Source organism: Lactuca virosa, chromosome 8, assembly GCF_052849685.1.
Source record: "Lactuca virosa cultivar CGN04683 chromosome 8, Lactuca_virosa_CGN04683_v6, whole genome shotgun sequence".
Classification (NCBI taxonomy): Eukaryota; Viridiplantae; Streptophyta; class Magnoliopsida; order Asterales; family Asteraceae; genus Lactuca; species Lactuca virosa.
In genome coordinates, this window is record NC_136433.1 from 41,993,689 (window position 1) to 42,020,553 (window position 26,865).

The window sequence follows — 26,865 nt, forward strand, 5'->3', positions numbered from 1 at the left end:
CTGCAGAGGCTGCACCAGCAGCCGTCTCAGCAATGGCTGCATAGCGATCATCAAATAACTCCATCATCGCGGTCTTGATAGACCCGAACATCTTCGGAATCTGATCCCAGACGATGGCCACAACCTCCTCATGGAGGATCCTCCTGATCCTGGGATCCAACTCATCTGATCTCATCTGACTGTCAGTCCCTAATCCCGACCCGGATCCAATCTCAACTCGCCTCGTAGTCACCATACTGAAAATACACCAGGAAGATATCAGAATCCACATAAATAACGGGGAAACAACTCCCAACAAAGCTCTAGGGGTTGTGACTTCCTTGCTACACGTATGGGTCATGTGCTTCCAGTAGTACGTGCCCATACTACCTTCCACACCTACTCGTATTTGTCTCAAGGATCATCACCTCGCCCTAACAATACTCATAAGCATAGACGAACACTCAGTCCTCACTCCCTATAGGAAAGGCTAAACATCTCATAACTGACCGACTGACCCCTCACGACTCATCCATGAAACTTCCACCAACCCTGCAGCACTCGTGTATGCTATCCATACATAACACTAGACCCTATACACATTTGAATATCTGATCCTACCCTAAGCCGTTCATCAAACAAGAACATGAAATAAGGTCAAACCAAACATTCCCAGGCTATAAGATCTTAGTTATACATAACCATGATGCATACACTAAGCAACTACAATAATGATGTCATTTTCATAAAAGAAAGGCCCTAGGCTATCAGACATCATATAATCAGGCAATTCTATCTTGCAATTCCTGAAGATCCCTATCCTATTACTAGCATGCGGTTCTAACATATCACAATATCAAATAATAGTATGGTATTTTGGAGTCTACTTTCTGGCTCTGGCTGATCGTACATATCGCATCCTCCTTTACTATTTCAAAAACCGTTTAAAAATCATTTTGAAAATCTTTTCCTTAGTTTGAGACTGGATTCACACGAGTGTTCCTCCAATTCACTCAAACCCGGCTCTGATACCAACTTGTAACATCCATAAAATTTTGAAAATTTTAAAACTTTTACATAAATCCAAAAACCATCATTGTGTACAAATTGTTTTCAAAATAAGTTCGACATCAGAGAAATCCCAAAAATCATGAAACAAAATATGAGGAGGTGCACGATTACGCCTTCGCCTTCCCGCGATCCTCTGTGGTACCTGAAACATAATAAAAAACTGTAAGCCCCAAGCTTAGTGAGTTCCCCCAATATACCAACACAAATACAAAACCAGAATAATATCACAGATAGCATGCATTCAGAGCCTTCAGTCTGATTGGAACGCCCCACCGGCCTACAGTCCATCTGGTACGCTCTTCGGGCCTTCGGCCTGACTGGTACGCCCCACTGGCTAACAGTCTATCTGGGACACCCTAGGTCTGTTGGCCTTCAGCACAAAGAAGGTCCGCCTCAACCCAACCGCACATAACATGTCGACATACACATAATAATTAAACATATAACCAGTAAATTAGACAAACAGACAGATCTTACAGATCACTAAGCATAACATCATCCTATTATCAAGATACAGATCTAATAGATCACTACAATACTCAATCATGTAATAATCAGCATAACAATCCAAAAGGGTCAGCCTTGGTGCCTTCGACCCAACAAGTATAGTGAGGAACACTCACCTTACAAGTAGTGCTGACTGATAAGATCCAACTCCAAATCTCAGCTCCGGACTCAAATGCCTACAACCACCATGTGACCATCTCTATCAAAACCCCAAAATACCCAAAATGCCCTCAAAAGTCAAACTTGGTCAACCATGGTCAAAGTCAAAGTCAACAGTCAAGGTCAACAGTCCATGTTGACCCAACTCGTCGAGTGCACCTACCAACTCATCGAGTTCCTAAAGTATCCAGAGAAGCGGGAAAACCCTAGTCAACTCGCTGAGTTTTCCCAGCTTGTGACATCCCCATTTTCACGGCCAGAAAAGACCGATTTGTTTATGCTTTATTTTGAAAATCAGATTATCTTTTACAGAAATGTGTTGCGGAATTTGTTCCCAGAAAACATGATAAATGGGTTATCAAAGCATTTCCGAGGAAATGTATTTTTATTCATTTTCAAAACATTGGGATGTCATTATCAATACAGAAGCATAAGCATAAACAGAACTTACATTATTTACACTAGTGATCTACATCTCTTTTAAATCTCTCAGTGTAAAGTAGCTTCGTATCGACACCTGTGATACAAATAAGCTTGAGTGGGCCAGGTTGGGAAACCTGGTGAGTACATAGGGTTTTCAACCCACAATAATATAATTATTATGTTTAAACAACAAACAATCAACCCCATTTACCCATCCCCATTATCTTCCTTACTCTCAAGGGTCTACCCTAAGAGTCATCTATTCGTTTATTCCGAAGTCCCTTGCTTCCAGGGTTATAAGGCCGGCACTAAGTCCATAGCTGCCGATGCACTAATTCCATAGCTGCAAAAGTTCCTTCATCGGGTACTAAATCCATAGCTACCGGTGTAGGTACTAAGTCCATAGCTACCAACGTTTATCTAACAGGTACTAAGTCCATAGCTACCAGATACTAAATCCATAGCTACCAACACATAACAAGTACTAAGTCCATAGCTACCTATGTTTACCTAATAGGTACTAAGTCCATAGCTACCATCGTTTGTCCAATAGGCACTAAGTCCATTGCTGCCGATGTTTATTTATTGGGCACTAAGTTTATAGCTACCAATGTTTACTCACATCATCTTTTATCTCTCATCATTCATCTACCCATGTTATACCCAACATATTTGTAGATATAAAATACGTATATAGTTTAAATCAGTTAAAACATGTATAAAAACGTTCATCCAGCATAGATAGCAAGTATACAGATAATATGCACACATAGCACGTAATTTATATTAAATACTTCATATCTATGTGTAAGATGAAAGGGCCTATGCACTCACCTGAAAGGTGGTGACTCGGAACTCGGACAACGCTTCGTTATCTCAAAACAATTTTCCCTTGACAAAACCTAGTATCAATACCACTAGGGTTTAGTCTAACGTTAACCGAAACTAATTAATGGTCTAGCTATTATTATTATTATATAAGCGTTAAACAACACTATATAACTCATAATAATAGCCCAAATAATTATTATAAGGTCCTAATAACATTACTATATTAAAACATAAGCTATACTAAAGATAGGTTAGGCGTAGCGCACTTACATCAAGTTTTTCTCAAAACTGGGCTTCGCTGGAGCAGCGTTTCTGAGCCGAAAGGCTCTTTTCTCGGGACTCCGGGAGCTTCGGGGCTTCCTTCGGGTGCTAGGGGGTTTACCTAGACTTTAGGGGGGGGGGGGGTTAGGGGCTAGAGAGAGAGTCTAGAGAGAGAAAGAATGGTTTGGAAAGGTGTGAAGAATGAGGGAACCCGACACCTCTATTTATAGGCTGGAAAACAGCTCTACTCGTCGAGTAGGTCCTCCTACTCATCGAGTCCATGCCACATGTCACCTTCTGGTGGTTTGCCTTGGGGAGAAAGCCTTGGCCCATAATCAGCCACGTCACCCCTTTCGCAGCAGCACCCTGCCGACTTCTAAACCCCGTAACTTTCGCATACGAGCTCCGTTTTCGACGTTCTTTTTTTCCACGCTTAGGTAAAAACAAGATCTACAACTTTCATTTAGACTCCATTGGCTAATTCTCGACCGATCTTAAATTTAACAGTAGGATGAGATTAGACTGTTAAATGACCACACAGAATTCGTAACTCCTTCATACGGACTCCGTTTTCGTCTGTCTTTTTACCGTTGAGTTCCTATTAATGAGATCTTCAACTCTCATTTAGGTTGCGTAAGCCAAAAACTGCTCGAACTAAAATACGAGTTTCGGGCCGTGCACTGCTATGCCAAATCTTAGAAAATTCATAACTTCCTCATACGAAGTCAGATTTGGGCGTTCTTTTTATGGATGTTCTCGGTTTAACATATACTACAACTTTTGTTTAGATCACTAAGGCTAAAAAGTCATCTATTGTAAATTCACTATTTACGTCTCCCGGTGTCGTGCCGGTTTTGCCGAAAATCTTCGACGAGCCATAACTTCTTCGTTATAACTCGGATTTCGGCGTTCTTTATATGTACGGAACCCTTGTAACATATATTATCACTTGGCTAAGATTATTACTTCTTAATAATATCCCATCAAAAACTCATTTTTGATGCTCATTGTCTCTAAATTGACTAGCCCAGATCTACGGGCGTTACACAGCTAAACACATTCAGTCCTTTTTCATCAATTCTAACACTTTAAAATGTAGATCTGATACCCAAGAGCCGGAAAACCACATAAAGTTGCTAACTTTACGTCTATGCATGTCACCAAGAGGCTCCAAAACTCAAGGAATGCTTAATAAGGGACCTAAAGCATGAAGGAGGCCTAAAACTTGATAAAGCTTGAAACTTTAAGTCCAATGAGGCCACAAAATGTCCAGATCTGAAGTGATAACTTCATGAAATACTCAACCCATAAACAATCCTAAAAATAAGCCAAATATGATAATAAACTTCCAAGGAAAAGATCTAAGCAATAGATAAGCAAGGTGTCGACTTTATACCTCAAAATGACTGCAACAAAAGAGTAGGTTCTGGGTCTATAGCCTTCCTTTCAATCAAGCCACCTCAAACTTCAAGCTCCTTCAAAAGAACACCAAGAAATCACTCTTTAAACTCTCACACACACAAATATGGGAGATGATGCGCGAACTAGGGTTTTATGGACAAAGGAGACTGATAAGGAGGCCACCCAAAGGGTATAAGGCCTTTAAATAGGGTGCAACACCTTAAAAATTAGGGTTTCTTAATCAGCCACCAACTCCTTGAGTTTTCCTCACCAAGTCGTCGAGTTGGTCCAAAAATATGCGCGGCCCAAAAGCCTTCAACATGTCGAGTTGAGGCCATCAACTCGACGAGTTCCAAGGGGAATTTGCATGTTAAGGAATAAATCTCATACCTGGAAGTCGGGATGTTACAATCTATTTCACTATTTCTTCATTATTTAGATTCACGATAGCAAACATCCACCCCACCTCTAAAGATTTCATACAACATATTGCATCCTATTTTCCAGAGGAGATCAAGAAACATAATGAAAGAAAGTCATTCTTTAATGTTGAAAAGGCTTGTTGATATGTTGATGAAGAAACTAGTGCCAAATAGTTGGAAGACATGCGGGGGTCTACTAAGACTAAAGTAAGGAATTGTGCAATGGTCTACCTTGCTCAAACAAATGAGAGTAATATACAATCAAAGAGCTCAATTGATAAAGGTGATGCAAGCATAGAGAGGCAAAAACATGATTACTAGTTTTTTTGTGGCAACTCATAAGGATTTCCGAAGTTGGTATTAAAGATGGACAAGTGAGAAGAACTTTGATGTTTTAGTTTGATATGTTTATTTTTTAAAAAAAGTAATTTAATGATTTTTCATGGATGAATATGGTTTATTTTTTTATTATTTTTTTGTCATTATATTGTATGCACTTTTTTCAAGTAATTTGATGTTTTGTCATGGAGGAACGATCTATTTGATAAATAGATGCTATTTAGAGTCCGTTAGAATGGTCAAAATGATATATATATATATATATATATATATATATATATATATATATATATATATATATATATATATATATATATATATATATGGAAAAGTTCAATAGAGAACCATACTTATTGGTTCTTCAAAGAACCAAATCTTTTTTTTCAATTTCTAGAGCTTATTCTTTATCGAAAAAAAATCTAAAAATATCTAAATTCATATATTAACATTGTGAATGTGAAAAATATTTTTCGGATTCACATTATGAATTTTCAAAGATTCACATTGTGAATTTGACGTAAAAAAAAATCGAATTTGATATCATTGGAAAAAGGATAAAAAGTTATGAATTTCTGTATTTTTAGTTTTTTTTTTTGATAAAAAATAAGTTCTAAAAGTTGAAAAAAAGATTGGTTCCTTGGTTAATTATGGTTCTCTATTGAACCTCACCCTATATATATATATATATATATATATATATATATATATATATATATATATATATATATATATATATATATATATATATATATATATAGTAAACTGGTTTTAAAATAAAAATTAAATTGGTTTATTGATAAACAAGTGTTTTTATTTTGTATATCAATGTGGAAAATTTTGAGATTGTAATAGAAAAATTTGTACAAAAGTTGACCTAATTTTTATTAAATATAAATAGTTTCTAGGGAAAACTGCACATTTGGTCCCTGTAGTTTTTTGATTTATGAGGTTCCTGTCCATTGTCTGAAAAGACCATCTTACCCTCAATGAGGGACATGTGGGTAGGGGTGTTAAAAAATATCCGTATCCGAAAATCCGATCCGAAAAATCCGAAATCCGATCCGAATTTATCCGAAGTTTCGGATATCCGGATTTTCGGATATCCGAAAATTTAGATATCCGCTTTTTCGGATTCGGATACGGATATTAGTTTTATAAAATTTCGGATATCCGATTTTAGTATCCGAATCCGTATCCGAAGTTTCGGATATCCGAAATTTCGGATACGGAATCGGATACCAAATATACACTATCCGAATTTTCGGATATCCGGTTTTGAACACCCCTACATGTGGGGTCAGTTAACGGATAGGAGATAAACATGAGTTATCTCTTAGGGCCAAAACCACAATGATGTCCGCAGAAAATGACCAAATCTGTAATTTTGGGACCATATGGATCAAAACCACTGAAAAAAAAGGCAAACGACAGAGACCAAATTTGCAGTTTTCTCTAAACGATGTTATGTTGGGTTGTGGAGTCTAATTTTTTTACCGAGACTTCCCCCTTGGCAGAGTATAGTAGTATCTGAAGGCCATTATGCTATAGTTCGGGGGTCAAAATGCAAAATTGGGGTTACCTTTATTAACGATGGAGCTGCTTCAGCGTTTAGGTCAACTCCTGCCAATTCTTGTTGGCAATCCTTGACTCAGCAAAAGCTTTGTTAATTTTTTATTGCTGTGGTCATCATAGGGCGTTGGTTCTGCAATGCTAAACATGACGTCCCAACCAAAGATGATTAATTCACTGGCCACTCAATCCTTGTGCTTTCATATTTCCGTTCTTTGACTTGGTATGTTGTTGAAAAGCTTTGTGTGTTCGTTGAATTTCCATCTCTATATTCTTTATTGATTTTGTTTGTGAGAGACTCGGTCTCAAATATTTCATGCATAAGACGAGACTAATTATACTGAAGGAATCAAAGACACAGACAATGTCAATTTATTGGGTGGTCACACTCAACTCCAGCTTCAACTACCACCTATTATCTACCGCTGTACATTTAACGATCTTTTTCTTGCATTACAAACTTCAATCGATATAGGATGTACTTTTCCACTTGTCTTATAATTCTCCTTACTGTATTGGGTATTGTTTTTTATTATTTACGAAAACGACAGGAGGAAGATGATGGAGAGCAGAAGAATTCAATTCTATCTTCATCATTGGATCAGCAATCTCCACACGAAGAAGAACATGATCAGAGGAACGATTCATCATCCTCCTCCTCATCATCATCATCACTGGTCAAACCATGTCGACTTTTTTCACTTGCTGAAATCAAATCGGCAACCCATGATTTTGATGATGCATTTGTAATTGGAAAGGGCGGGTTTGGGAAGGTATACAAAGGTACAATTGATTTTGGGAAAAGAATTGATGTTGCAATTAAGAGGTTTAATCTTGATTCCAATCAAGGGGCAACTGAGTTCCGGTCAGAGATTGAGATGCTTTCCAAATTTCGCCATGGTCATATTGTCTCTCTACTAGGATACCATGAAGGATCCGATAAAAGAGAGATGATTCTTGTTTATGAATACATGCCGAATGGAAGTCTTGAGGATCATTTGCACAAAAGAAAAGCTAATGGAAGTAATTGTTCTCTGCTGACATGGGCCCAGAGGCTCCATATTTGCATAGGTGCTGCTCGTGGTCTGGACTACCTCCATACAGGTACAAGTGTGCAATCTACAGTCATACACCGTGACATCAAGAGCTCAAACATCCTGCTGGATGAGAATTTGGCTGCTAAGATTTCCGACTTTGGTTTGTCCACAATTGGTCCAGCTAATCAGGTGGGCACCACTAATGTTTATACCAATCAGATCAGAGGCACATTTGGATACATAGATTCTGAGTATTACACGACTCACAGACTGACACGAAAGTCTGATGTGTATGCATTTGGTGTGGTGTTATTGGAAGTGTTGTGTGGTAGACCTGCTCTGGATTTTACATTGGATGAGGAGCAACACAGCCTAGCTGTATGGGCCAAAGACTGCATCAAAGAAGGTAAGATTGATCGAATCATTGATCCATGTTTGAGGGGGAAAATCACAGCTAATTGTCTGAAGGAATTTGGGAGAATTGCATCTGAATGCATCCTTACTCGTTCAAAGGATCGACCCACAATGACTAAGGTAGTGGCTCGGCTTGAATTTGTGTTAACTTTGGCGTCACAAAAACGCGGTGGGGCAACAATTGCTGAAAAGGTGTGGTCGTTGTTCCCTCTCAAAATTCCAGGTAAACTTGGTTCTTAGAAAATACTATTAATTGTATGTGGAGATATGAATTTCACAAGCATTGTTCATTGTGGGGATTTAATCTTTAGTGTCCTTTTTATTTACTTTCATTTGGTTTCAGCAGTAAATGGTAAAAATTACAGACTTAGAAAAAAGTGGAGCGATTACAACAAAAGTAAACGGATCATACTAGACAAAGATATGACAGAAGGGAGCAATGAAGGTAAAGATAACAGTGTCATTGTAGTAGACCCCACTAAGCCAGCAGCAGAGGGGAGCAATGGCACTATAAACAAACGTGTCATAACGGAAGAACCCATTATGACTGCAGAAGAAAGAAGCAGCAACTGTATGAAAGAAGGTGCTATTATAAATAAACTCGCTACCACAGCAGTAGAATGTCATGACACTAAGGCTCAGCCATCAAGTAGTCAGATGGGGACACATAATTTGATGATATTCACATTTGATGAGGTAAAGAGAGCTACCAGGAATTTCCTGCCATCAGAATTACTTGGAGTTTCGGATGGTGCCTCAGTCTATAAAGGGTGGGTGGATAGTGCATCGTATGAACCATCAGTGTTAGGTGTGGGGATAGCCGTCGCGATCAAGATTTCAAATACAAATAACGCCCGAAGTCGTAAAGAGTGGCAGGTATGTTTGTCTATTATACTTTTGAACCATAAGATGCTATTCCTTTACTCCACCTCACATGAGATATATACATGGAATGCCTAAGCTTTAAGTTTAGTGAGTAGTTACAGTTTCATGAATAAACAACTTTCATAGAACATGTCAATTTAGCATATGGGTAGCTATTCAATACATTCATACAAAACAACTTTCTTTTATATATATATATATATATCCCTTTTGAGGATCTAACTACAACATGCAAATATACAATATTGTCTGAGGTTCGGTTCGCTAACTCAGACAATATTGTCTACCTTCATGTCCATATCCCAATGTCTACGTAAGGGTTGCCCCATAAGGTCCGTTTACAAGAGTTCCCTTCATGTCCACTGATCCGAACCAAAAAATAAATGCAAGATAACTAAGAACGAATCATGTTATTCGAGAAACAAGGGATTTCCTAAAGAGTTCAAAACTCAGAAATTGTTACTCATCATGTAATTTGTCATACCTATAAGGCTTTATCAGGGGTGGTGGTGGAAATCCAGATTCCAAATGGATCATGTAGGATCGTTTTCCGAACTGATATTTCTACCCTATGCCCGAGTTACAAGAAATCCATTCTATGAATCAAGGCACAAAATCGTAAGCCAAATTGCTAGAGAATTTTGAGATTATTTAGAAGAGAGAGAGCTAAGAAGGGTATCCTAACGGCTCAAAGAGAACAGCCGTATTTATAGTTGACAATTTGGGTTTCCGTCCTCTAAATTAGTTAAGTAAATCATAGAATTAAAAACATAATCAAATGGTTTCCAAAACTGACGAGATATGTCAATTTTACCATAATTACCCACTAGAATTCGGATTTTCCACTATAATACTAATTCGATGGCCACCGCCAGGGGCTCATCCCCCAGGACCCTGACCCTGCTACCCCCGTCATTTTGTCGTACTAGCTTATAATTCGATCTTATATATGCGTGCAATCCGTACACACCAAATATATAATATAAAGTACAAATTACAAGTCCTTTAGCTCACATATTAGTTCCAATTACACAAAATGCATGGTGACACTAAAATCATTAACAAAACCCTACTTACCAAAATTAAAAGATAAAAAGATAACTATTAAGGAAATACTAATCTTAATTAAGTACAAAAGAGAACCCTCCTTATTTGCAGCGCTGGTAAACACGACCAAAACGACTTGTTGTATCATTACTCCCCTCCCAAACATACACCTTGTCCTCACGGTGGAAATCTAGGTTCTGCAACCGAATATTGATGAAATTGTTTGGCATCTCCTAGCTCTCCATAATTTTATGTCCCATCATTATCCGACACCAATAAAATTTAGAGCATTCAAAACTGGCACATCGATGCCTAGGCATTAACCTTTCATCACATCGGAAACATATCCCTTTTTTCGCTGTTGTCTTGAAATTCGGTCTCCATCTACCTTTGAACTTGCCCACTAACCTGGCCACCCAAAGTAACACGAGCCCCCTGTCCCGATCGTGAAAGACCCCGCCTCACCTGTTTTCCTTAACATTATTGATATCCTCATAGCGTAAGTCAGGATTTCTGATTTCATGACCCTAACGATTGATCAACGTTCGACTTCAACCCATTTGTAAATGTGCATTCCTTTTTCGATAGCTCCCCCAATTGTATCATAATTTGTTCAAAACTACTGAGGTAATCACGAACGGTCTCTTCTTGAAAACTAACCAAAAACTGCTCATATACTCTAACCTCATATGAGGACCGAAATCGCTCTAGCAGTCACCTCTTTGTTCTGACCCACGTGCAAAATCGGGATCTCTCGTCGCTCCAACGGTACTAGATTTTAGTTATCTTTCTCGGTTGGTCTCGTTCCTCAATGTCATGAATTTCGAAGTATCATTCAACCCGATGCATCAAACTTGATGAATCAAACTCTCTTAATGGATGATCCATTTAGAGGCTGCCTCTAAATGTAACCATTAAGAGACTTCCAAACAGTCCTTTAGATTTGGATGAGAATCTAGGACTAACATAATTTCGTTTGAAATTTGTGAGACCTTGGAGGCTATATATATGGAGACGGTTGTTCCATTGAACTTGTCCCACTAAACCCTATCAAGACCACATGAATATTAAAGGAACATGACGAAACCGCAAGGAACGATAAGGAAAATGTAGAAGAATAAAAGCCACAACGAAGTAGGGGTGAGCATTTGGACCGGACCAGACTTGGACCGGGCTGATTTTCAGAAATTGGTGAACCTCGGACCGGACCTATTGAGGCTTATCCTGTCCGGAGGTCCAAATGCTCACCCTTACAACCAAGCTTTTAAAAACTATCATAGAAATTGGAAAAAACAATTAAATTTTAATTCTAAAATGATAAATTATTTAAAAGATTAAATATAGTTTAAATATAATATTATGATAAATGTAATTATAAACTAAATAGTTAAAATTATGAATTACTTTAGAGAAAACTGCAAGTATGGTTCCTATGTTTAGCAAAATTTTTGAGTTCAAGTCCCTAAACTAGAAAATTTACACATAATGCCCTTATGGACATGTTTCCTTGTGGGTATGATACCATTGGTTGGGGCTCTAATGATGGATCCACGTGATTACCTTAGCAATTCAAACATATCTCAAAGAGATGTCAGACGCTTGTCCCATAAAAAGTGTAAAATCCAACAACTAAATGGATAACTAAGATGCGGAAACACGATAAAAATGTATAATTATGAGAGCAACACATACCAAGATATAGAAAATGTAAAATGCAAACAAAAAACATACAAGACACAAGCATTTAACGTGGCTCCACAATCTGAGTGAGTGATTATGTATATCCACCGAGAGAAACATACGGCTTTTATTATTAATCAACAATCAAACAGGGATCACAAATCACTTACAAGTGATCAAAATGAAGATAAAAAATACTTAATCTTCAAAGAAATCGCCAACGTGGAATAAGTCTAAGAACTAGGTCAAAGTCACCTGGAAATGTCTTAAAATGGCCAAACAACATCTCAGTGCTACTTCGTTTGCTAGATCAAGTCGCAGAACAAAGTAGCCCCGAAGGGTGAAATTGTTAGATCAAACTAGCAAACCTCTAGCAGACAAAATAGCATAAGTGTTTTGGACAGAATAGTAGTTGAATGCTACTTCGAAGACTAGATCATCTAGCAGACAAACTAGCAGAAACTTGGAATTTCTTCTTTCTTCCGGTGATGCTCAAAATCTCAAACAGTTGTGAATAGGAAGTATTGTGTATCACCCAAAAAAAAAAACATACGTACTCACCTTGTTTGCTTATAGCTTTAAGACTAATATCTCAAAGTTCTTGGATCTTCTTATGTTTATTGAGTGCTTTTGCTAGGTGGAAATGATAGGTTTCACATTTGCTTTTTATTTATAGCCAATGTGTTTTCCTATGAATATATTTAATTTTTCAGAACGGTTTATCCCTCCCTTTTCTTATAGGAGATATTACTACAAAAGGAATTATAAAAAATAGAATGCTATTTTGCTCAAAAGAAGGTACTAATTTGTTTTATAACTTTTTTAAGATTAATTTATTAAATGATATCGTGTGTTTGCGAGTGACAGGCAGAACTAAAGCGGGGAAGGTTTAGCCATCCCAATCTTGTTAAACTCTTGGGGTATAGTTCAGAAGGCAGAATGTGTGTGCTCGTACACGGATACATACCAAACAGAAACTTCCTAGACATTTTTCACCGTAAGTATTCCCTCTGTATATTTTTGTGTATGAAATTCAAAATCATGAATTTTCTAACTCAGTCTACAACAAGTCAACAATCCAGAGAATGAAGATCTCCCTCTTATAGTCGAAACCTAATTGGCCCTTAAAATGTTCCAGATTCAATTTCATGCTGCATCTCTTTTTCCATGTTAATGGGGGGTTTTAGCCATATCTTAAATTTCAGTTATGAGGATATATAATTGTGCTCATTTTACTTTATTTAATCATTTGCAGGCCGTCGAGTTGCATGGGATAAAACAATGAAAATTGCCATTGGAGTAGCCAAAGGCCTTGCTTTCTTGCATACTGACAAGAGGACCCCTCTATATAGGACATTCAATGCTTCAAATATTTTATTAAATGAGGTATATAAGAACCTGATCATGATTTATCAAGTTCATTTTCTTAAAGAGATAAAGAAAGAAATTTCCATTGAACACATAATCATATATAGTGATTGATCAAAGACATAAAATGTGTCAAACACTATATTCACAGCAATGCAAGATGCTTGCACCTTTTAATCAAATTGGCCTGTTGAATCTTATTGATTTTGTCTTTTGGTGTTAGGATGATGAACCACAGCTCTATTTTGGATGGGCATCATTATCCCGGGTTCGTGGATCATTTTCCACCACTCGTTACAACCCTCCTGAGTACATGGCTACAGGTCTGTTACCTTGCATATCCCAGCATAACCATGTTAGTCTAGTAAAGTAGTACTAACTAGGGTTATATGCTTTTTGAGGTTATACCCAATCACAGGGCAATAACAATCCTTGTTTCTAGGATTATACGATTTCTGTTCTAAAAAAAGTTCTCTTGTCTAGACTTTAAATGTCAAACATGTTAGAAGTTGAGTAAACATTCAAAGAAAATAACAAAACCAGAAACATACTTGCAAAATATTTTTATAGAATTGAAATAAAATTCAGTAAAGCATGGGTACGTTAGAATCCTTGAACTAACTTTTTTTGTTTCAAATTTCCATGTTTCGGTTTTAGAGCTGGGTGGGATCCATATGGCATCCACATAAATGTTTTATTTAATTTTATCTTTTATTAAAACATAAAATTATTTTAGCATATCAATAATTAAGACATATATTTTTTGTTATTAAAACTTCAACTTTAGGTTGTTGGTATGTCAAGAGTGACGTCTATGCCTTTGGAGTGACGATGTTGGATATGATAGCAGGGTTAGGGTTTCTGGATAACAAGCAGTGCTCCTCACCAGAGAGTTTAATGGAGCGGGCTACACCCATTTTATCTGATAATTACATACTGCAAAAAATCTTCGAGAAGCGGTTGGGACAAGATAACACTCCAAATGGAGCAATCAAAGTAGCTGACCTCATCCTAAATTGTCTCAAAATCGCCCCAAAAAACCGACCTTCAATGAAAGAAATTGTGGCTACCTTAGAAGGGATTAATGCCATTGAGATAAGATGAAGCGCCCAAATATGTGTCGGTCAGTCAAATACTCAAAAGACTAGAGACAAAGAGCAAAAATTGGTGTTAAACTAGCAAAAATCCATTAATAGTTGGCAATAGATATAGCGATGGAGAGTACTGCTCGATGGTAGTTTTGACAAATGGAGTAATGATCGGTTGGTAAATTAGTAGATTCACCAATGGTGTTGCATCCATTGGTGTTTTTAAGGATTCAACAACTCAATGTAAATATTTTTTGTAGAACCTTTGTAAATATCTTAAAGTTGTCCATTCATTTACTTGACTATTTGTACATTATCACTTTATTTTACACAAACACACACTTTCATATGTTCCATATATCTTTAATTCATTTTATATATGGTTAACTCATGATCATATACTTGTAACTTTTCTGTAATCTTTTTTGTGTTCCATATATCTTTAATGGGATAATGACTTAAAAGGGTAACAAAGTTAAGATTTTGTACATATTTAGTCGCTCATGTTTACTTTTGTACACATTTAGTCATTTATGCGTTTTTCTACATATTTAGTCATATGTTTACAAAGTAAAAAACATAAATTAGAGTAAATAAATTTCAAGCAAAATATCAAATGGTTTTTTTTAGCATCAAATTTTATTTTTATCCGGCCACACATTAAAAACATTATATAAATATACACTCAATATTTTAATGAAAAAATAACATATTCTTTTATTATTATGTTATTTTATTAAAACTAGAAAAAATCCCGGGCTTCGCCCCGGGTTAGATAGTTTTTTTTTTTTTTTTTTGTTATCATGCTCTTTTTCAGTTCAGTGGATCTTGAACTTCTTTCGTTCTCATTAGGGTAATGTACTTAAAAGAACTTACAATGTTGTAATGAGAAATGAAAGTAGGGTACTATAATAAACAAATAAATTCAAGGTACATTGATATTTTGTAACATCCAAAAATTTTACGCCAAATTTAAACTTTTCAAGCATAAATAAAACCCAATAGTATTGTTTACAAAAAATGTTTTTAATTCACTATTCAATCAGAGTGTCCCAAAAGCCAGATCATAAGGATGAGGAGCGGTACGGTCACGCCTTCGCCTTGCCATGAACTCCTGAAGTACCTGAAACAATAAACTGAAAACTGTAAGCCCGATGGCTTAGTGAGCCACCCCCAAAATACCAATACCACACTGATAATACCATATCCGTAATAATCAATCGATCCACATGCATACTGGGACATCGGCCTGACTGGACTGCCCTACAGGGCCTACAGTCTAACTGAATCTATACCGAGCCTTCGACATGACTGGACCGCCATGTGGGCCTACAGTCTCCCCGGACCGCTCATAGGGTGTGTTGGCCTTCAGCACAAAGCAGGACCGCCTCAACCCAAGCAACAAGCAATTAACCATGTGCGCATAACTAATATATACTGGCATATACAAACATCAAACATATATATCTTACTGATCACCAAACATAGCAATCTCTCATAACTAGAGCACTTACCTAGCAGGTCACTAACATATTAATCCCTACGGATCATAAGAGCATAACATACTGTCTATCCTGATTCCGATCTAACAGATCATATCCACATGTAGCATACCATAACGATAACAACTAAAGGGCAGGCCTTGGTGCCCTAGACCCTATCGATATAGTGAGGATAACTCACCTTGCAGATGCCGACTCGGTAGATAAACTTCAACCCTTGGATCACTTGACACAGGCTCCACCACCTATTACCATAGTACAATATACTCGTAAGTCCTTAACCTCATAAGGTATTCCATAACCCACTAGTCAACCCCTGGTCAAAGTCAAAGTCCTCAGTCAAGGTCAACAGTCCATGTTGACCTTAACTCGCCGAGTACCCTTGGCTACTCGCCGAGTTCCTTGAAGCACTTTCCAACTCGCCGAGTCATCGAGGTGACTCGTCGAGTTCCTCCGATTCTCGATCAAAATTTAAGGCCACCCGTCGAGTTTCCTTCTTGCAACTCGACGGATACACACGCATACATATCCTGGAGAAAACTCATCCGACTCGCCGAGTTGTTCATACAACTCGCCGAGTCTATGACAATCTTCATCGGACTCGCCGAGTTGCTCATCCAACTCGTCGAGTTCAAGGCCATCTTCATACGACTCGCCGAGTCAACCTTGCGACTCGCCGAGTTCCTTCAGCCCTTAAGCCATACTGACTCATTTAAGCCATGCAATGACTCCAAATTACAGATCCAAGCTTCTAGAGCATGCTTTTCACGTAAAGTTGCAAACTTTACGTGTATGCATGGCTAAAAAGGCTCTTAATGGCAATTCTAAGATCTTAATGGGGTTTCATGCACAAGGAGGGTCTCAATCACCCCCAAACCCGCAATTTTATGATTCTAGGACTTAGGAAGGGTCCAGATCTGAAGTTACAACTTCAGATCTAGCCCATAGCTCCCCATATCAACTCAAAATCCATAAAACCCTAAAACTCATCCAAAAGAAAAGAGATCTAGAAGGAAAGGGAAGTAAAGATTGCAACTTGATACCTCCAGAAGATGCTAGCTGAGGTAAGTTCTGCTTCCCACACCTTCCTTGCTTCAACTCCTTTGCTCTTCAAGCTTTTCCCTCCTAGCCAACCTTCTTTCCAAGGCTTAAATCACACCAAGAAGAGTACCACACGAATTAAGGTTTCACTGAGCTCTCAAAGACTATAAAGAGGCCAAAGGAGGCTGAGGCTCCTTTAAATAGGGTGCAAAACCCCGGGATTTAGGGTTTCATCTGCCAGCTCCTACTCGTCGAGTCCCTTCATGGACTCAGCGAGTAGGTCACTAAACACGCGTATCAAACCCGTTGCTACTCGACGAGTAGGGCAACCAACTCGTCGAGTAAGCCTTGAAACAAATTAAATTCTTATTTAAACGATACCTGGGAATCGGGGTGTTACATATTTAGTGGAATTACGACGTAAATATGGAAAAATACACCAAATAGATCAAAATAAATTGCAAAAACCAATGTGTAAAGTCAAAGTACATTGATATTCAGTGCATTTTCCCCCAAAATATGCAAAAAAATGCTACAAACACTACAAGAAAAAGACCATTTTACGACGCGCAAACCACGACACTCATTGATTTATGTTACACAAAAGAGAGTGACATTAAAAAAGTGTCATCTCTTCAAAAATTTTAAGGATTTATGTCACGCATTATTGTGTGCCCTTAAATTAGTGTCTCTAGAAAAGAAATTAAAAACATAGAGGGCGCTTTATTTTAATCGTGCGTCCTCTATACCTGTCGCTTTATAATTTTAATGAAATGCGTGTTTAGTAGAGGGGGAAACGAAATCCCCAAAATTTTGAAAACCCGGAAATCCCCAAAATTTTGAAAACCTGTCTTCTACCTTCTTTCTATCTTTCATCTTCGCATTCTACTCTCCCCTCTCCCTCCTTCTCTCTTCTCTCCGATCCGCTTCTCTGCCACTCCTTAATACCTTGCAGGAATCTAAAAACTAGAAAACCCCGTCCTCACAAAGTCTAGGAAACTAGGGTTTTTTCATCCCTCAAAGAACGACCCACATCCTCCATAGATCGATCTCTATCTCTTCATTTCTCACAAGATATCGAACACTTTACATTCATAGGGCCACAAAATCGACTATTGCTTGAACTAGGGTTTCGAGTTCGTATCACATAACCCTCCCTCAATCTGTTCTCCCTGTTCAATCGATTCGCTGGTTTTGCTCGACTCCCGCTCACGCCGACCATCGATGTTCAATCGTCGACCATCGCCGCAACTATAAGTCTTTATCTTCAAGTCTTTATCGAAGGTTTAATCGAAGGTTCATCTGTTATGTAAGTCTTTATCGATGTTCAATCGTTGCTCGCTGATTACGGCCCTCGTGGTACCATGGTTATTCGACCATACGGTTATGCCATTTGGGAAGCTATTCAGGTAGGTCTTTTGTTTGTTTTGAGACGAACTTGTTAAGCTCTAGCTGTTCGATTTTGATTTTTTTACCTTCCTCCAAATTTAACCTAGATTTTCTCAATCTTTTAATATATGCAGCGTTTCCTGTAGTACTTCTTTGTACTTAAATGCAGTCAATTCTGATTTGTTTGAAGCTAAAACCAACAACTTTTTCTACATTCAGACTCCTTTGTGACCAAAAGCAGTATATATTCACAGATTAGATTACTCTCTATAACGTAGCCAAATATGTGATTTCTATTTACCATTGGAAACATAAACATACACTTGAAAGCAAATTTGTAGCTCTTGTTTATCATCTGGATTCGACAGAGTAATCTTGTAGGGAGTTGTTGACTTTTGGTTTTCCTTTTACAGGATTATTTGAATATTAAATTCAAGGAAACAGGACATAGCAACATGTATTTTCAACAGGTAGCTATTAAGTTATTGTCTTTTTGTTGATCATTGAATGCACTGAAATAAATAATGGATGTTACTTGCAGTTTATACCATATTCCTTCATAGAGAAAGAAGCCAGCCATGTTGAGGGTTTCAGCCTAGAATTGGCTCTTGTAACTTTTGGAGGAGGGAAAGAACTTGAAGAAAAACTTGTGGTACTGATTATAGTTATTCTCCACCTCTAATTTGATATTGTTTTGTATATTCACTCACAAGTTAGGTTTTGATTTTTCGATTTTTTGTCATGTTGAATTCGAGCTCATATGACTTCGAGCATTGCAAAAATTCAGTGAAGCAATGGGCATCTTCTTCCCTTCATTCAGACACCAAAGATGGTCATATTCTCAAGGGCTTGCTCTTTTTTCTTCATGTCCCAAGAACTGGAGGCCGAACTTATTTCCATTGGTAACTTCATTCAGACACCAAATTGAAATGGATTTTACACCTGTTAGTTGACACCAAGACCTACTATATATATATATATATATATATAATTATATATATATATATATATATATATATATATATATATATATAATTATATATATATATATATATATATATAATATATATATATATGCTAAATTAAAGCAACAGAGAATAATTGTCTATCTTTTTATCTATCTGTGTATCTATATATAACATTAATACACAATATAATATGTAGTTTAGTTCACCTTTAACCCAAAATAGGTAAGCCTTTTTTTAATATATCTAATGCAATATATAAAATATTGGTCTTTTGGGTTGTTTTAAAAACGACAATACCTTAATCCAAAGTTATTTAAAGTTTATTAACAAAATACTTATGACCACGTTGATTTTGATAATAAATTTTCTTGATTTAGCTAAAAGATAAATAAACATTTTACGTATTTGATTATTATGACAATTTCGTTTTCTATGTCGACTGATAATGTGTTGCATTCGACTATTAGATGGTATTCTGGATCCTCTTCTAGAACCATGGATTGGTTTGACATGTCTGATCCTTTTTCAAGGGCGTTTTCGACTTTTTTTCATGATGTCTGTGTAACGTTGGGTTTTTTGCAGCTTTGAGACATTGTCTAAGTCATCATAGTTGAGGGCTTCTATATCGGCTACTTTATTCAGATCTTCTTCCATGTTTTCTGCATCCCCATTTTTTTCATCCTGTTGAATAGAAGATAAATTATAAATAAGCAAGAGTTTTAACTTTTACATGACATTAAGATAACACGTATATTTATGCTCACCAGGTTCTCATTATCATTGTCGGATAGATCCTCAAGATCTGCAAGAAATGAATCTTCAAGGTTTGCCTGGAAAAAAGAAAAAGATTAAGATATTGGTAACACATGCAAGAAATTTCCTGTTATGTTTCCACTCTATTTGATTCAAGCTGTAATCATACGTGGAAGCACATATTGTTGCTTATTGAATGTAGATTAAACCAAGAAACACACAAGGACTTGCGTACATAAAGATTAAAAGGCAAGAAAAAATTAATAAGAGTGTTTCAGAGAATCCATACCATTATTTTGTGGAGAGCTGTAGCTCAGGTATCAGAAACAATGGCAGAAACTCGGATACTTGAAGTGTTCTTCTTCACTCTGTCTACAATAAGAATCCACACCAATTGTTAAGACTTTATAACCTTAATTATATAATATGCTTTTACTATTACTTTTACTCAATGCTTTACATATAAGCATTGTACTATTAATATTTTGATTTTAAATTTTCAGGATATTTAATCAATTGATTGGTTCTCCCATGGCTTGGGTGGTATGAAGGTAATTCATGATTAAAAGTAGTTAGAAAACTTTACTAGATTTTTTTAGATACATATTATTACAGTTGAGTGATCTTCCTTACAAGATTAAAAGTAGTTAGATGTATGAGATTGTTGTTGATAAATCTCAACCTGCAAAATCAGAAACTTCCTCTCTGTTATATGTATATGAATTTGCTTTGTACATTAGGCTTCTACCAATCTTCTTAAAGCATATGTCACTTGTATGAAGTTAACTATATTCCATTATCAGTTAACTCAAAAGGAAATTGAAGTAGTAACTTTCTTTCTTTTTTGGGGCTTTTTGTAACTTTCTTTTTCCATTTCAGTTCCCACACTGAGTGCATTGTTACAGAGGGCCACAAAGCTATGTTCTGAACATTTTCTAAATTGAATTGAGGTCTTTGTAACTTTTTTGGTCCCTGTCCCAAGAAAAATGACAATAGTTTTGGGACCAAAATTGCAAGGTTGGAATTAGTAGAAGCAAAATCCTTGCATGTGGCCCGGTTGGTAAATATATTCAAATATCACATGATGAGGGGCATACTTGTAATTTCATTGCCACTTGAAAGAATGGTTGTACATGGTACTAACAGGTATCCTTCTCACTATTTTGTTGGCCCTTATGAATCCAATTTGGCTCCTGATAGTTTATATTTCTTTATTAACTTTTTAACATTTACTTTTAAAATTGTAATTTACATGCAAGCTTCAGTGTGGTTGGCTCCTGCTAGTTTATATTTCTTTGTTGTTTTTTTCAAGTTTTTTTTGCAGATATACAAGTGTAGCATTCTTCATTTCAATTGTTAGTTGTACTACTAATGATGGAAGCTGCTAATAAAGGAAATGGAAGAAGCCGCATGAAATAAATTTTTTGTAAGAAACACAATAGATTAGATGAATGCAAATTTATATATTGTAAGAAATAGAATTGTATGACATTAAATTTTATGCAATAGATTGTATTTTTTGTATATGGTATTTTATTTCTATTATGAGACATTAAATGCAAATTTAATTTAAAAATTAATAAATATATAAATATATTTTTTTTAAACATTTAAATTTACGATACGCAAAAATGTGTGTCATCTTCATTTATGACATGTTTCTTGACAGGGGTTTTAATGATACGCATTGCGTGTCGTCTCTCGTTATGATAGGGCCTTCCTTGACGCGCATTTGCGCGTCGTCTGAGCGTTTTACGACACACATTGCGCGTCGTAAAAGGCTGTTTTTCTAGTAGTGAAATAGCAACTTACTTTAGGTGTTGGTAAAAAATTCAAAAAAATTGCAACCTCTTCATGAGTTTGAAACATCCTCAAAATGTCCATGTAAAAACAATGAGTTAATCACATATTTTAATTTCCTTGATAGCTTCATTTGCCTAAAGTTTCAAGAAAAGGTTTGCCTAGCAGGAATTTGCCTTTTTCTCCATAGGAACATTCCATCGAACACCTGGGGTGCGAAATCAAAAACTTTAGACAAACGTTGCCTTCATCTAACCGATGATTGCTTATTTCCCAGGTGAACATGACGTTCACTATTAGAAATACAGCCTTTTACGACGCGCAATACGTGTTGTAAAACGCTCAGACGACGCGCAAATGCATGTCAAGAAAGACCCTGTCATAATGAGAGACGACACGCTTTTGCGCGTCGTCTATAGACGACGGGCACTTACGACGCGCAATTACGACACGGGATTTACGACGCACATTTACGACACGCAATGCGTATCAAGGAAGGCCCTGTCATAAAGGACGACGACACGCATTTGCGTGTCGTAACCTTACGACGCGCATTTATGACTCGCATTGCGTATCATTAAAGCTCCTGTCAAGAAAGGCCATGTCATAAATGAAGATGACACACATTTTTGCGCATCGTAATTTTATATGTTTAAAAAAATATTATTTATAGATTTACTAATTTTCAAATTAAATTTGCATTTAATGTCTCATAATAAATAAAATATCATATACAAAAATACAATCCATTGCATAAAATTTAATGTCATACAAATAATCGTTCCATGGAAAGATAAAACAAATCAATAAAAGTTATAACGGAAATTTACAAACTAATTAGATACAAGAAATATGAAAAACTTGAAATCCCTAAGATTAATAGTTCTAACAGAAGCTTCACGTGAGATACATATAGTTGGACCAGTAAGCAAGGATGTTCCCGAATCCACAATAGCAGCACAAGAACACGTACACGATATCTTCTGCAAGAAGGTGCCAGTCCAAAACTACTGTTGAAGGTTGCCATGATAGCTGTTAAGATTTAAGCATAACAAGAAACCAATCGGTGACTATAATAAGCTAGAAAACAAGCAACTAATAAACAAAATAAGAAACTAAATAAGTCAAACTATGACTATGCATACAAATTGGCAGCAAACAAGTAAATAAATGAAGAAAATTACCTTCCATTGAAATGGAATAACAAGTTCAACATATTTCCCATGGCCTAAAGCAGGTAAGTCAACACGAGAAGGAATGTAGTCAACACGAACAACAACATGCCACTCTTTTGTAACAATGTAAGCATCAAGTGTAAAAGTTAATACAAACAACACCAAGTCTGAACCAATATCAGAGAAAATGAAGTAATCAGAATGTGCACATGTACACATGGCAGTTTAGCAAGGATAAAACTGGAATAGACAAACTTACCTTTCTGTAACGAAGCTAAGCTTCCACTCTCCCCTAAAGTACTCAAAAGATGCACAATGATTGAAAGCCTTCTATGTTCAGTAACATTTAGTAATATATTTGATCAAATACTTTCTTGGAGTGACTATGCCACTGCAGAAAACAACTTGTATTAAAAAAACGACACATTTACAGATTATGAATACAATTTATCATAAAGATTAATATATTATTACCTGTTGTTACTTTCTTTTTCTTTTTCCCATGTGGGGTACCAGTTGATGGACTTGATTTATCCGAAACATAATCAAGCATGAGTCTCCTCAGTGATGCACCATGAATTTGGAAATGTGCTCAACTACAAAGATTAAAATATACTTTTTTTTTAATTCATAAAAGAAATATTAAAAAAAAAATTAGGGTTGTGGATGCTTACATTGCTGAGAAGTTTTGCTCCATACCATGCAGAATCTGCACCATAAGGGGAAGTGATAACACGAATTCCATTGGATATGGAGGGAGGTAGAAGATCATGTACTTCCTTTTCTAATCTTTCTACAATTAATTAAAACATGAAGCATTTATAAATTAATATTATATTAAAAATTGAAAACATTTATATTTATAAATTAATTTATACCTGGTAACCCTGGTAAACATTACCATGCAGTGCCTCCAGCCAACACAACTGTCCTGAACCAAGTATGATCGGTTCTCATTTTGGCAGCATGGCAACGCTCAATGAAATCTGTCACTGTCTGATGTAGACCCATTGTATTTCTGAGACCAAAAAGGGTAAAATTGGAAATTATATAAAAATAATTTAAGGGCATAAGTTTATAGATATTAAAGTGGATAAAAGATTACATTCATTTGTTGATTCCGTCATTGTAAACACTAACTTAATGCTTGTAACATGATTCTTGTGTATTAGCGATTATGGTAAGAGGATGAAAGACTAACATACCTGTCTCTCTGTTCCAAGAAATCCGGGCATCAAAAAGTCAAAAAAAGACCACAACTCCAACACATTATTCTGCATAATAGTTCCAAAACATCTGTCTCAAATGCTAAACATCTATACGAATCACATTGTAGTTTTGAAACTGTGAAGATATAATAAAGGCATCAATGAAGATATAACAGAGGCATCAATGAATTTTTCAATCTCATATACCCAGTGCCCCATATCATCACATAAAATTCCATGAAGGTTAAACCTCTTTAAAAAGGGTAACCAGTTTATACCCTCTTGCTGATACCTTCTCAGGGTGACTTTCAACTACTTCTAGACAACAGGCATTCACTCAATCCAGAAGGAGGAGAGACACCACGTGCAAGGGGCAAAAGAGGGACAAGGGCAGCAAAGCTGTGTGTGACACTTCTTCTAACAGAATGATCACAATCACTCATACACCTTAAAAGAGGGACAACTAACAGCCTTGCATAAGGAACAAGATCAGTGCCTAATCCTTGAACAAGCAGACTCATTAGCATCCCTGCTCCTTGTCTAGCATTCACAGATGCCATGTCACCCAACATAGGGATTATGTTTTCAATTACTGAGCCCGTGATGTTGACTGTCATTGACTTTGCCATTGATGTGATGCATCTTGAAGCAGATAGTCTCACAGCAACATGAGAATGGCGGACACAGGTGAAAATGCATGGGAGGAGTGTCATTAGTTTATCTGATACTACCTGATCTCTTTCCAGGAAGCTTAAAGTACGACGGCGAACTGTGTAAAACCAATTTCAATCAGTAAAAGAATGAAATAAGTGACTCATCAACACACACATACACGAATATAGATAGACTAAGAGGTATCTAGTTCATAAAATTACATTTTTATTAGGAAAAGGCCATGAAATAAGAACAAAAAATGAAAAGGGTTTACTCTAAAACCAATTATGGCCCCTGATTCTTAAAAAAAAATAATAAGAACCAATTATGGCCCCTGATTGGGATAGCTCTTCCTCCCTTTGAGCTTGTTGCTTAGCCAATATCTGAAGGTGTGGAAGGTGCAATTCCTCACCAGGTTTGTGTTGAGGAACGCTCAAGATAAGAGCAGCTAGATCCCAGGTGGCAACTTTTGATGTAATACGGATGCCTTTTGATGTACAATTTATAAATAAGAAAATACAAATACTTTTAAAATATTTTTCCATTTAAATAAAGAACAAATTTATCGACTTCCTAATATAGAATGTATGAAAATTAATAAACAAACAAATAAATATTACATGGTTTTCACATATGTTGCTAGAAATATCTAGATTCTGTTCGAGTCATATACAAAAAATATTTTACATGAATTTTATAGAATAATTTATTAACCCAAAAAAATAATATATGCATTATTTCTAAGAGTAGTACAGTACAACACAGCAAAGTATACAATTTTTTTTTTACTATTTTGCCCCTGAGGCCTTGACAGTTCAGTGTTGTTGTCATGTTCATCGTTTATGAATTCACAAACATCATAAACTGTTAGTTTGATTTACAAGATGCAGCACAATGAATTCACAAACAACAGCAATAAAGTGAGAGAGAGAGAGAGAGAGAGAGAGAGAGAGAGAAATCATACAATAAAAGCTAGTATGATAGCAATTGCAAATTTAGTGCCACCAATACCATCCAAAAAACCAACAGTAGCAGCAGCAAGAGCAGTCACAGTTGCTGAATGTGATGATGGCATGCCACCAGATCCCACAAGCTGCTCAATATCCCATTCCTTTTCTTTATAACAAATGAAAAGGTTAAATGTGGCAAGCATCAAAATCAGAGTTTTGGGAAAAAAAGTTGGACTGCCAGTGCAACAATCATACAGCCACATGGACCATTTCTGTTACTTACCTTAGATTAAATGTGGCAAGCATCAAAATTAGAGTTTTGGAAAATACTATGTGTATCATTATGTACCTATGGTGGCAAGGAAGAGCAACATATGCGATTGTTGGATTGGCCTTACATATGGGGCATAATGTGTCATCCCCCTCAGAACCTGAAGACTTGTCCTTTGAAAATGGACGAAAAAGACTTTTCATTGAAGATGAATTGAGAATAGGAAGTAGCAGCAACAACTTTTCCTGCAAATGCATAACAATGGGTATGTAAGTACTTCATTTATACAAAAGAGGGAAGATTGGTAAAATTTCATCCATGAAGCAAAATAGAGTGGAGAATGGAATTGAAATCCATGAGTTTATGGAAATGGAATGGAATTGAATTCCAACGGATGCATACAAAGTAAAACCCAAAACAAGTGAAACGTTTACCTCTAATGAGAGATCTGAAGAGCTTGATTCTCATACTCATGTAAAGTAAAGTCTTTCATTAGGTCTAACCTCAACATTTATCAATAATCATAAAACCTAAAGTGAATAATTACACATAGCAAAACAAGAAACTAAAATATGGTTTGCATGTATGGTTGAAAATGATCTTATGTGACAGTTGTTTCAAACAAACAATAAGAAAAATTGTACTCCGTTAACTTGTCAAAGATAAGCTTCTT

At 36.4% G+C, this 26,865-nt stretch overlaps 2 long non-coding RNA genes across 2 annotated transcripts; one reads left to right on the forward strand and one right to left on the reverse strand.

Moving 5' to 3' along the window:
- Positions 1-18,379: 18,379 nt before the first annotated feature.
- Positions 18,380-19,019, forward strand: LOC145129769 (uncharacterized). Its single transcript, XR_013717654.1, has 3 exons — positions 18,380-18,433; positions 18,827-18,883; positions 18,955-19,019. It is a non-coding gene; the product is annotated as an uncharacterized LOC145129769 (long non-coding RNA).
- A 4,647-nt stretch (positions 19,020-23,666) lies between these two features.
- On the reverse strand, positions 23,667-24,075 carry LOC145129371 (uncharacterized). The gene is made up of 3 exons (XR_013717470.1): positions 23,988-24,075; positions 23,784-23,902; positions 23,667-23,705 (listed from the first exon to the last, which is right to left on the reverse strand). It is a non-coding gene; the product is annotated as an uncharacterized LOC145129371 (long non-coding RNA).
- Between the last annotated feature and the right edge of the window lie 2,790 nt (positions 24,076-26,865).